Source organism: Callorhinus ursinus, unplaced genomic scaffold, assembly GCF_003265705.2.
Source record: "Callorhinus ursinus isolate GAN/ISIS: 27379988/994484 unplaced genomic scaffold, GSC_fseal_2.0 scaffold2, whole genome shotgun sequence".
Classification (NCBI taxonomy): Eukaryota; Metazoa; Chordata; class Mammalia; order Carnivora; family Otariidae; genus Callorhinus; species Callorhinus ursinus.
The window spans coordinates 74,353,643-74,366,154 of NW_027397064.1; the positions used below are offsets into that span (position 1 = coordinate 74,353,643).

General features: G+C 34.9%; 1 protein-coding gene across 2 annotated transcripts in view; it reads right to left on the reverse strand.

Moving 5' to 3' along the window:
* The window catches only part of GALNT13 (polypeptide N-acetylgalactosaminyltransferase 13), a 566,099-nt gene that overhangs the window by 511,304 nt on the left and 42,283 nt on the right, over positions 1–12,512 (reverse strand). For both annotated transcript variants that reach the window (XM_025854761.2, XM_073884009.1), the window contains exon 2: positions 2,988–3,058. The gene's annotated coding sequence lies outside the window, so the exon portion shown is untranslated. The remainder of the gene's footprint in view (positions 1–2,987; positions 3,059–12,512) is intronic.

A 12,512-nucleotide genomic window follows, 5' to 3' on the forward strand; every position in this document is an offset into this window, starting at 1 on the left:
AAAGCCACTTTTCACCCAAAACCTACTTCACCTGGGAGATAAGGAAATACAGAAATGATTATGCTATGATTAAGATTTACAGGAATGGCGGGGCGCCTGGATAGCTCGGTCGGTTAAGTCCAACTCTTGATTTTGGCTCAGGTCATGATTTCAGGGTCATGGGATCGAGCCCGTTGAAGGGCTCCATGCTCGGCGGGCAGTCTGCTTGAAAATCTCTCCCTCCGCCTCTCCTTATGCATCCCCCCCTGCTGCTCACACTCTCTCTCTAAAAGAAGCAAACATATCTTGGTGCGCCTGAGTGGCTCAGTCATTAAGTGTCTGCCTTTGGCTCAGGTCATGATCCCGGGGTCCTGGGATCGAGCCCCGCATCGGGCTCCCTGCTCGGCAGGAAGCCTGCTTCTCCCTTTCCCACTCCCCCTGCTTGTGTTCCCTCTCTCACTGTCTCTCTCTCTCTGTCAAATAAATAAGTAAATAAAATCTTAAAAAAAAAAAAAAAAAGATTTACAGGAATGGCATGACCAGATACCTATATACAAAGATGAACAGACCAAGGACAAAGAAGTTACATGACCTTCCCTGGATTTCTACAAACATTAGTCAACTTCTGACAACAACTCCATCCCACTTCCCCCTTTTGCTAACATAAAAGCAGCTCAAATTCCATGTTGAGGCAAGACGGTTCTCTGGGACAAGAGTCTGCCATCTCCTCAGTTTGCTGGCTTTCTGAATAAAGTCGCTTTCCTGGCCCCAGCACCTTCCCTTTCAACTTACTGGCCTGTTGTGCAGGAGCAGAATAAGGTTGGACTGGGTTACAAATGTAAGGCAATTGATTTTGGTTGAAATTCAATAATCAACTACTTACTTACTAAAGAATTCATATGTATAATCTGAGGTTTGGGAGCAGTGTTTTCATGCAAATAAAAGAAAGTTAGATCAACCACAGAATTTCAGTCCTTAACACTCAGGTTAAGAGTATAAAGAAAAAAAGGCTTTAGAATTAGATCAGTCTCAAGCTTCGGTCCCATGAAGGACAGATTTAAACTTCCTATGGTACATTTTCCTCATACAAAAAAAAACAAAATGGGGATAATAACACACCTACCTCATTATCTTATTGCTTAGATTACCGGAGATATTGAATGTAAAATGCATGGGATAGAGTAAATACTTAATAAATACTGTTTTTTTGTCCACATGGCTTCAATTTCCATGAATCGTCTCATAAAGCATTGGACAAGATTATTTCCTCAAGTTAATTGACCATCATTTCAACTATTTATTTTATATCTGTAAGTTTGTCCTGTCTCTTTCAAAATAAGCATTTCAGACTCTGTAAGCACTTCACAACGCCCCCTCTTTTCTCCACAAAACACACAAACACACTTTCAGCCTAGATATGCAGTCAACACAATAGGATATATATGTGTGCATATTTTATATAGTGTATATATACATGCTGATTACCTAAATGGTTTGTTTCTTCACTAAAAGTTCAAAGAAGTAAAGATGTGTACATTTATAAAGAAGGCTGAACTTCAGTTTCTTTTGGAACAGGTCAGTCAACATTATTCACTTAGTACTTTTGCTGTGTACTTTATGTGACATGATTATGAAGTTATGATGCTTACTAACAAACATATTTGAATTGAAATACCAATTTACTATGTACCTGGAATTGTGCTATACTTTACATGTTTTAACTCACTACAAATGAAGTAGTTCCCAATCTTACATCCATTTTAAAGAGACATTCAGTAATTTGTTCAGTCACACAGCTAATAAGTGATAAATCCAGTATTCAAAGGCAGGTGGACTGAATCCAGAGTTCTGAATTTCTAAACATGTACTAGGCCACCTTTTTTAAGTTATATTGGAAGGCAACATAAAAACATTAATGCTGTCATTACTGCTTCCACATTTTTTGGAAATTCTACTTTAGAATTGTCCTCCTGGTTATCTCATTTCATCAAATAAGAAATTTGAGCATGTGGAAGCTAGGACTCTGATTCTGTGGTCCCTCCAAACTCCTAAAATAATAACATGACTGAATTTTATTTGTTTTTTCTTTAATGAATGAAAGAAAACTCTTGGAGAAATTCAGAACTCTAACTCTAAACACTTTTAATCAAATATATACTTAGGTGATTTACAAACTCTTTTTTTCAGAAGCTACATTTTCATTTCTTCCTTCCTAGTTCCGAGCAGTCCAAGTGAGGAATTGGAAAGCACCATTTAAAATGAAATCGATCACATTATAGACAATAAAGAAAAAAATACAATATTTCAGGATTATACTTAAACAAAACAGTAATACAAAGAAAGTATCAGAACATGTTTAAACTCTTTAAATATTCAGCCTCTTAGAGAAGTTATTTAGCTTTGTCTACATGAATAGGTAAAGGCAGTATTTTCTGAAAAGTCTTGTGTTCAAAGCCCAGATTCATCACTTTGAATAGATATTGAACAAGGTGTTAAAACTTCTTGACTCTCAGTTTCTTTTACTTATAAAATGGGGATAAAAATAATGATCTTAAAATATGTGGGGGAGAATTATAGGCAACACATATAAACTGCCTGATTCAAAGTCTTAATACTTGGTAAATCTTAAATCTTAATTCAAAAAAAAATTCTTAATTCAATACTCTTTTTTTAAATCTCCATATCAGCACTGGCTAATAACACTAATGTTTCCTGCAGTCTTCTCATTTATGATTCAGAGAAAAAAATCTCACTCAAATATAAGTGAGAAATATCATGTGCAAGTTATATAAGTAGAACAATAGTAAAATCTGTCCTTAGAAATCTTGAATTTATACAACTTAATTCAAACTAGCAAATAGCTCATCAAATTTTTATCTTTTATATACATTTTGCCTCAATATTCACAAATATCAAGAACCATAAATAGAAATGTTTTCTTATATGACTGCCAAATTCATTCAGCATGCCTGCAATTGAGTGGAAAAATAAAAATACATATTACTTACTGTATGTGGCGTTTGGCAATTTCAAAATGATTTGCAAACATTCATCCTCAAAATACTCCTACAAAATGCATCTGTGAAAAGAAAAAAATCCAAGAGTAAGCAATCTGCCAAGGTCACAGAAAAACTACTCCAGACCACCACACACTTAGACAATACATACTTTAACATACTGAAATAAGGTTTTGCAAAATATAGATTATACACCTAGCAAGGTATAATGGGCTGATGAACAGAAACATTTCCAACTATATGCAAATATTCTACATATCAGTCAAAGAGGATACTCTTAAGAGGTAAGAGTCTGCAAACTGGCTTCAGAAATATATGGAAGAAATGGTTTTCCCAGAACATGGCAGAACAACATAAAAGCAATTCAAAAATATGAGATATTTGTAAGTAAATTTAGGTTGGAGATCTGAGGTGGTTATCAAAATATTTTAAGCTTTTAAAGTGTACTTTTGTCTGATATATGAAGATCACTGAGTCAGAAGAGAATTTTGCTTGATTTATCCAGAGAATTGCACCAATTCACTTTGTAATTGCATTTCAATTCTAATTGAAAACCATGCACTGAGAAAAATGCAGGCATACCACTTGCACACCTTCAAAAATACACAAACATCCATTTCTTTTTTGTCAGAAAGTCACTTATAGGGAGAAACTTAATCAGATTTTATTAATTAATTTGTTTGTTTTAGAGGAGAGGTGTTGGGAAGAGCACATTGATTTCAAAGCTCAAAATATTTCAACTTAAATGGATTTTGTTCTATTGGGTATAGTGTGCCATAAAAGAGCTGTTCAAAAGACAAAACAAAACACACCTAATGAAAACCAAAGTAACCCTTTACGGTACAATGTGTTATTTCAGACAGATCAAACACACTATGGGAAGTACAAATAAAAATCCTCTTAAGTAGCAAGCATCTTTACTGGAACATGAGTTCTCAGTGAGCAGAATCTCTGCCCAGAAAGATTTGGTTTACAGTGCTAAACAGAAATATCAGCTTACTAAGGCAGAAGGTGTACTTTTGTGTTCTCCAAAACCAAATGTAATCAAATCAAAAGTTCAATAAGCATATCAGGTATTCTGAGCTGAAAGTCTCATTTATCTTCTTCTAGTGTATGAAAGACAACAAGATGACACTGGCCTCTACCTGGCACAAGAATGAATGATTTTACTAATCCTCAACACAGAGCCTCTCAAAGATGAAACTAGACAGAGTTAGCAATTTATAGTTATATGTCAAAAGTGAATTAAGAAATTTTTAAGAAACCGTATTTTTATAAATTTCATTTTCTAAGTGTAAAACTTAGAGCTTAATAAAAGATACCAATTCATGTCCACATATAATTTCAAAAGAATTATAAAGTTATAACAATTAGCAAACCTGTATATTTCTTCATATTTTAGCATATTCACCCTCATAGGCAAGAAAACAGAAATTAATACTAATCACATGATTTTCCCAATTGGACACAGCTAGTAAGAGGTAATCCTAGGCTCCAAATGAACTTTTTCTGACACAGATTCTTCTCACTACAGCACCTGCTAATCCCTAAAATGCATCCTGAGTGGAGGGTGCAAACTGGGATATAATAACCAAATCTGGCTTACTGACATGTTTTGTTTATCCCATGCCATGGTTTTAAAACCGTTTAAGAATTTTTTTAAAGTAGAAGATTTCCCATAAGAATCTCATTTCTATCTTCTTTGAAAGAGCAAAGATTTTGTAAGGCTGGGCTCACTGCCTCCAGAGAACAGAGAAATGCTTGCCCCTCCTGGATGCAGCAGGCTTTGGACACTCACCTGTTCTCTACTCCTGCAAGCTGCCTTCTACTCTGACATTTGCAAGCACTGCAGCATTTTGTTCCTGATCCCTACGTGCCAACTACAATCAGACCTCTTTGCTGTGAAACTGGAGAGGAAGAACTTTCCTTAATTATGGTCAAAAAGCTTATTTCATTAGATAAAGCAATTGCTTATAACTACATTTCACTGGATTCTTATAATTATATATTATTGATTAGTTATCTTGTTTTAATGTATATACAAGTCTTAAAATTCCATGCCTGAATTTCCATTTTTTAAATACATATTTGGTAATTTTTTAAAAGATTTTGTTAATTTGAGAGAGAGCCAAAGAGAGTATGAGTGGGAGGAGGGGCAGAGGGTGAGGGAGAAGCAGACTCCCTGCCAAGCAGGGAGCCCAATGCAGGGCTTGATTCCAGGACCCTGAGATCATGACCTGAGCTGAAGACAGACAATTAATTGATTGAGCTACCAGGAGCCCCAATTTTTGATAATTTTTAAAGCTAAGGGAGAAATTTACAAACCCAATTGATTGGCACAAATTAAGGGACTTGATCTAAAATAATGATTTTACATTTACCATGAACACATCTTCCAGAGACATACTTCCTAGACTGACAGATGTACTATTTGATAAGATAGTTGTAAAAATAGAGAAAGAAACCTTCAATTTAACTAAATTAAACCAGATTAAGAGAACACAGACCAGTGAAGGTGAAGATCTGCAATCCATAAATTCTGGTTGCATCATGGCATATTGCAAATAATTTGAAATGTTAATATGTTTTGTATAATCCTTAAAATACATAGACCTGGAATTCTGGATAGTTGTGGTAATACCAGTCATCCAAATCTGAAACTCTTCTCACATGCTGCAAAAAATATACAGCCAACAAAAACATAAACACACAAATCCTAGGTCTTCAGTATAACTGGAAGTTGGAGAATAATAAAAATGTCAAATTATCTGTAAACAGAAAATTAAACACTGATTTTTAACAGAGCTATCTTACAAGCTCCCACCATATCTACTACAGAAATCTAAGGAGTCCAGAAAAACTGTGAGGAAAAGAGGAAAGCAAAGGTCCTAAGAGTAAAACAATACTCACTTTCAGAAAGCTACTGAAACAATGAAAATGTGAAAAAACTATCCAGGCATTTTAGAACATGTACACAGGGAGGCTGCGGAAGTATACAAAATTCAAGGTGATGACATTTTGGGGGGGGGGAGTAAGGCATTTAAAAATGATGGGATATGTCAAAAGGTAATAGGCTTCAGCTTCAAGAATTTCTTACCAGTCATACCTAAGTCAACTGGAAAATCAAAATAAAGAATTATCATAAAGAATTAAGATTCATTACAGAAAATATAAATAAAAGAAACAAATGAAGTATATAAGGAAGAAGGAAAACCTCTTCCTTTTCCTGGAATGCCACCTAACAAATGTAGATGTATAGTTAGGAAATCACCATTAAGCAAACATTATAGTTAACTGATTCAATCAACAAAACACTGTGGGTCCACACTTACTTATGGGTGAAAGTGGGATGAAGAGCAAGATATTTCCATAGTCTTAAGCATCTTCTCACAAATCACTTATTAATTACAATGCAGAAAATAAAAACTTTCAATGCTGAAACTTGTAAGATATCACTTTATCTAAATGGTCAAAGACAATGTCATCAATAATGGAGCAAATACACTTGGTGTGCCTCCACTCCGTAAAGTGCCTCAGGTGCACTTGAGAAGGACACAACATCACTCCTGTGGTACACATATCTGCCCAAAAGGCATAACCTGAATCAATCATTTGGAAATATCAGGCAAACCGAAATTGAGGAAAGTTGGAAAATATGTTCAAATTCAGTCTTTAAGGACTGAGAAAATGTTCCAGATTAAAGGAGGGCATGATGACCAAATGCACATGTGATCCTAGATGCACTGTTACATAACAGTATTTTGTTGATAATACATTTCTTAATTTTTACAATTCTGTGGTTATATAGGACAATGCTCTTATTCTTAGGAAATACATACTAAAATACTTCAAATAAAGAAACATAATGCTTGAAACTTATTCTCAAATGATTCAGGGAAAATTACATATATATGTACATATATATGCACATATATATAATCATGATTATATAATTATGTAATTATACACATGTATATAAACACATACATATATGGAGAGCGAGCAGAAATAATAAAAGGGCAAAATGTAAACAACTAATGAATCTGGACAGAGAGTATTCAGGATTCTTAAGTACAATAAGTGCAACTTTTTATGTTTGAAACTGTATCAAAATTTAATATTAGAAGGTGCCTGGGTGGCTCAGCTGGTTGGTTAAGCATCTGCCTGTGCCCAGTGTCCTGGGATCAAGCCTCACATCAGGCTCCCGGATCAGCCAGCCTGGAATCTACTTCTCTCCTCTGCCCCTCCCCCCACCAGCTCTCACTCTCTCTTGCTCTCTCTCAAATAACTAAAATAAAATCTCTAAAAAATATTTACAATTAGACGAAAAAGGTAGAAGTAAATAAATGGTTAACATTTATTAAGATATTTTGGGATCACAAAAAAATAGTCAAACAGATAAATCAATGACGTGTTTTTAAATCAAGAAAAAAATTAAGAAGTTAAAAAATTTATAATCTTGTCCAGTGATTTTGGACAACTAAAATAACAAAAATCCAATTATCTCTCTATACACATCCTCCTGTATTTTACATATTTTATATCTCTATATAATTTGTATATTAAATATATTAAATATGCCTTATTTAAATTAAAATAGTTTATAATTTATATATTTACATATGTGTATTAAATACATAAATTACAGGCAAATGCAAATAAATGTGGAATCTAGCTTTGGATTTAAATAAATAGTACAGACAATATTCTATAAAGCAAATGTACAGTTAAATAATGAAATTTTATTCACAAAAAAATAAAAGGCATCAGCAATTAAAAGGAAAAACATAAAGAAAAAGAAGATTATCAAATAGTCTTTAAAGGTTATTAGTATAAATGGTTTTTCCTTATATAGTTGTTTTGCTAAATAAAAAATTACCAAGTTCTTTTTTATGAATTTAGAAAAAATTCAAAAATAAAATCATCCTTAATTCCTAAAGTAATATATTTAATGTATAACTTTTCTGTCTTTATTTCCAGTCTATTCTTTAAAGAACTATATCATATAAATTATTTTATAATTAATATCTTTTTACTTGTGAATTTCTTTCTGTAGCAATACCATGTTTTTTATCATTACGATACAAAACCATTTCATTCATTGATACCCCATACGTGCCATTATTTATATTGTGTTTTTTTCATACATAAGTTATCAAGCATCTGTTACCAAAAAAATTAAAAATAAAAACACTGCAGTATCCTGTTGTATATATCTTCTGCCATAGCATGACTGTTTCCTTAGGATAAAATACCCAGAAGGGGAATTGTTAAATCAAAGAGCATGAGGCTGTTAAGACTTGATATTTTACTGTATTAGAATGTTAAATAGTAAGTTAAATAATATGACATATTCATTAATATACTAATTTAATTATATTAATAATATTTGGCATATTTTATTAATACTGATATATACAATTTTCATATTTGAACCCCACAATCAGGTTATATTTTACAATCACTGCAGCCAGTGGGGGTCATGACATAGTATTTGTTGCCTATTTGAAACTTGATTTGGCCCTAGTTCATCATTTAATTGTCATGTCTTGAATTGATTTCTATGCATTCTTGATATTATACATGTTGAGTTGAAGTACCTTTTAAGATGTCTTCAAAAGAAGTTACCCAAAACTTTGACTTGAAATAAAAAGCTATTAATATGGAAAATAATGGAAACAGAACAATTTTAGTAAAATAATTGTTTATTTTTGGAGGAATTAACACAATTCCTTATTCTCTTACCAAGCAACAGTCAAGTACTTTATAGGACCTAAGGAAAGAAAATAACTAGATGAACATGTGTTACAGTCCTGTAACAGGGACATACAACAGGATTGATTATTACATGACAAGTGGTGCAGGTGAAGGCAGGAATCACTAACGTGCCCGCACGTTACCATTTTACGTACACTAACTATTACCATTTACATCTTATTACACTAGATATTACCCTTTTTTTTTAAGTGTCATTTTAATTGCTGGTTCTCAATGATCTTCTATGTCCTTCAGCAACCTTTCTTTCTTCCTGTATTCACTTTGAATTCTTGCAGATTCCCTACAGATGTAGCAACTTTCTAGTCTGTAGATTCCACATTTTGTATTCTTTAATTCTGGAGATGAATACAAATTTCATTGAGTATAAGCACCCACTCAACCCTCTGAAGTCTTCATTGGTTTGTCCTGGCAGGTCATTGATCCAGTGACAATCACAAGTTATGCTTCCCTTCACATGTCATGTAAGACAAAAACAAAACTTCACTGAAGTGAAGATATACAAACTCTTGCTTCCACTCATATTTAAATCTTGTCATTGTGTCAGAGAATAAAATTAGATTAAGTCAGAGTGATTTACTTCTCTCAAAATCATGTTGGTTTTTACTCCCATTCATTCTGCTCTTTTGAGGTGTATGAAAATCAGCTGTCTTTTTTATTGATTCCTCTATTTTCCTAGATATCAAAACAAGCTGATTAATCTATAACTTCTAAATTTATCACTAGTATGTTCTCGCCCTCTCCCTCTCCCTCCTTCCCCATCTCTTTCTTCCTCTCCCCTCTTGCTCATTTCCTGCCCCCAATATTTTCATGTGGCCTTCAAGAACCTTAAACTAACTCCCCTGTACAATTTCTACTGTAAATACAACTTGATAAAAATCCCATAATTTCAATCATGAAAAGCATGACAAATCAGAAGCTTCTAGATATTGTACATTATTTAAACATAATTCTTCTGAAGACCACTAGCCAACTTATATGAGTGCATAATTCCATATCCCATCTATACTCCATGGTTAAATGCATAGGTACTGCCCTGACCAAGTTCCTGGACATCTTTGATCCTTGATTTTTGACAATGTGTTCTACATTATAGACAGTATCTACACTGTGGCATTCTCTAACTGAAAATTGTTTACCTATCCCTCTTCTCTACTTGCCCAGCTTGGGAGAAGTCAAGGTCTGTTTCCTAACACAAGTGGGCTCTCAGTCAATTCTCTGTCCCCTTCTTTTTATTTCATTTTGTTGTTGTTGTTGAATGTTGAAGGAACTGGCAAGGTGCCTTTTCCAAACATTTACCAGCCTCTCCATCACCTGGTCCTGTCTACCTGGAGATGAGAAGATGTTGGCTCCTTTATCCCCTGATATGAAAGCTGTAACAGTTTTTGCTTAACTCACTCCACCGCACTCACAGCACACATGCACTAAAGCATGGCATTTTTTATACCTTCACTTCAGGATTTGCTAGTCTGCAGAAATTTTACCTTTTCCTTTATACATCCCTCTTTTGACCCATTTCACTTGTAAAGTTATTCTAAACTAATTAAAGATACAGGAAAAGATGGATGCTAGGAGAATTTCATCATGTAAATCCTTAAAAGTAACTGGAGTATCTAACAATTAGAGATCAAATACATAAGTTGTGACTTGTGCAGATAATAGAATGCTATGCAGTCACAAAACTCATGTCTCAAATAGTACTTATTTATATGCAGAAATCTTAAATATATTTAAAACAATATACTTTCTAAAATAATATGAATAAAGTAGCAATTGCATTACAAATATATATTTATATTTACATATATGTATATAAAATTCAAAAAGATTGAAGGACTATACAGCAAAATCTTAATAGTTATCTCTGAATGATGTAAAAATATTAAGTAGTATTCTTTTTTTATCCTTTTCTTAATTTTGCAAATCTTCTGCAAAAATATATATCATGTTACAATCCAAAAAGAAAGAAAGAATACTAGTTTACAAAAACTTGGTGGAAACAAAAGAAACAAAGTACATATATAAGAACCAAATGCACAGCTATAAATCAGATAAAACTAGCTTATTAAAAGAGCTGGAGACTAGCACAGACAAAATTGGGGCATTATAAGAAGAAATTGTCAAAAAATTAATAAAATGTGATTTTTTTTTAATGTGATGTAGCTGGACCTGACAGTTGCCTTCCCAATATCTATTCTCTCCTTCCTTTGTTGCTATGTGCACCTTTTTTTTTCTTTAAGATTTATTTATTTAGAAGGAGAGAAAAAGAGCAGGGGAGTGGGGGAGAGAGATCTCAAGCTGACTCCTACTGATCTCAGAGCCTGAGGCGGGGTTAGATCTAACCACCCTGAGATCATGAACTGAGCCAAAATAAAGAGTCAGACACTTAACTGACTGAGCCATCCAGGCTCCCCAGCTTTGTGAGCTTTTATGCTCATTGGTCTTTGCCTGTCTAAAATGTAGATATAATGATTAGAACTCCGGCACCTGTTTTGAATACATAAATCTTAGGATGGCTACAAAGATCCAAGACCCTTGGTGACATGATAGAGCGCTCTTGTCACACTTGGGCTACCAATATCAAGATTTCATATTCCGTGAGGGAAAAATAAATCACTAATTTCTTTATGCTATTCTGGGTATACACTGAACACAATTTCTAAGTGATACATATTATTTAAGAATTTGCAGGTAAGAATAAAGAAAATGTTTCTCTGTGATGGATTTAGTGATTATTTGACCAGCACCTACATTATCAAATATTAGGGTTCATATGCCAAGTCATACTTAAAATGAAGAATTTAAAGGAGTTAAGAGAAGAAAAATGGAAAGAATTAATATTTAGGAAATTAGGATACATTAAGAATGAGTCAAATAGAGAAATTTATATTTCATAAAAGGAAATATTTAGTAGTTTATATTTAATTGTATGAAGGCTTTTACAATTAAAATCCAAATAATGAAATAGCATTAAAAGTAGCAGAAGAGGGGTGGAACAAGATGGCGGAGGAGTATGAGACCTGGATTTCGTCTGGTCTCAGGAATTCAGCTGGATAGGGATCAGACCATTCTGAACACCTACGAACTCAACAGGAGATCGAAGAAAAGAATAGCAACAACTCTCTGAACAGAAAAGCGACCACTTTCTGGAAGGTAGGACGTGTGGAGAAGTGAATCCAAGGGGACATTCAGGAGGATAGACGGCAGGGGAGGGGACCTCCGTCTGCCGCCTCTGGCAAGTGATAGAGCCGCGGAGCACAAAATCGGAACTTTGAGAAGTCGGCTCCACTGAGGAACGTCGCTCCAGTGGCTAAGCGGGGGGTAGAACCCTCATGGGACAGTGTGGTCTCAGGACCCTCGGGGTCACAGAAAGACCAGGGGTGCCTGAGTGCGGCAGAGCTCCCAGGTATCGGAGCGGGGGATGCCGGCTGCAGAGACGGAGCTGAGGAGCAAGCTCTCAGCTCGGGGTTGCCATAAACTGTGATCGGTGACAGTCAGGCCACTGCTCCTCCAGCAGGGACCCAACAAGCGGCAGATCCGGGGAGACTCCCCTTCCTCCCCCAGGAGGAGAAGCGCGAGAGCGCACCGCAGGGATCTGCTGGGTTTGGAGACTCCACACGGGGTCGGGTGCCAGAGATAGAAATGCTCGCTCACAGGCCAGGTGAGCACGGTGTGCGGCCAGAGACCGGGGAGACAGGAGTGACTGACTGCTTTTCTCTGGGGGCACACTGAGGAGCGGGG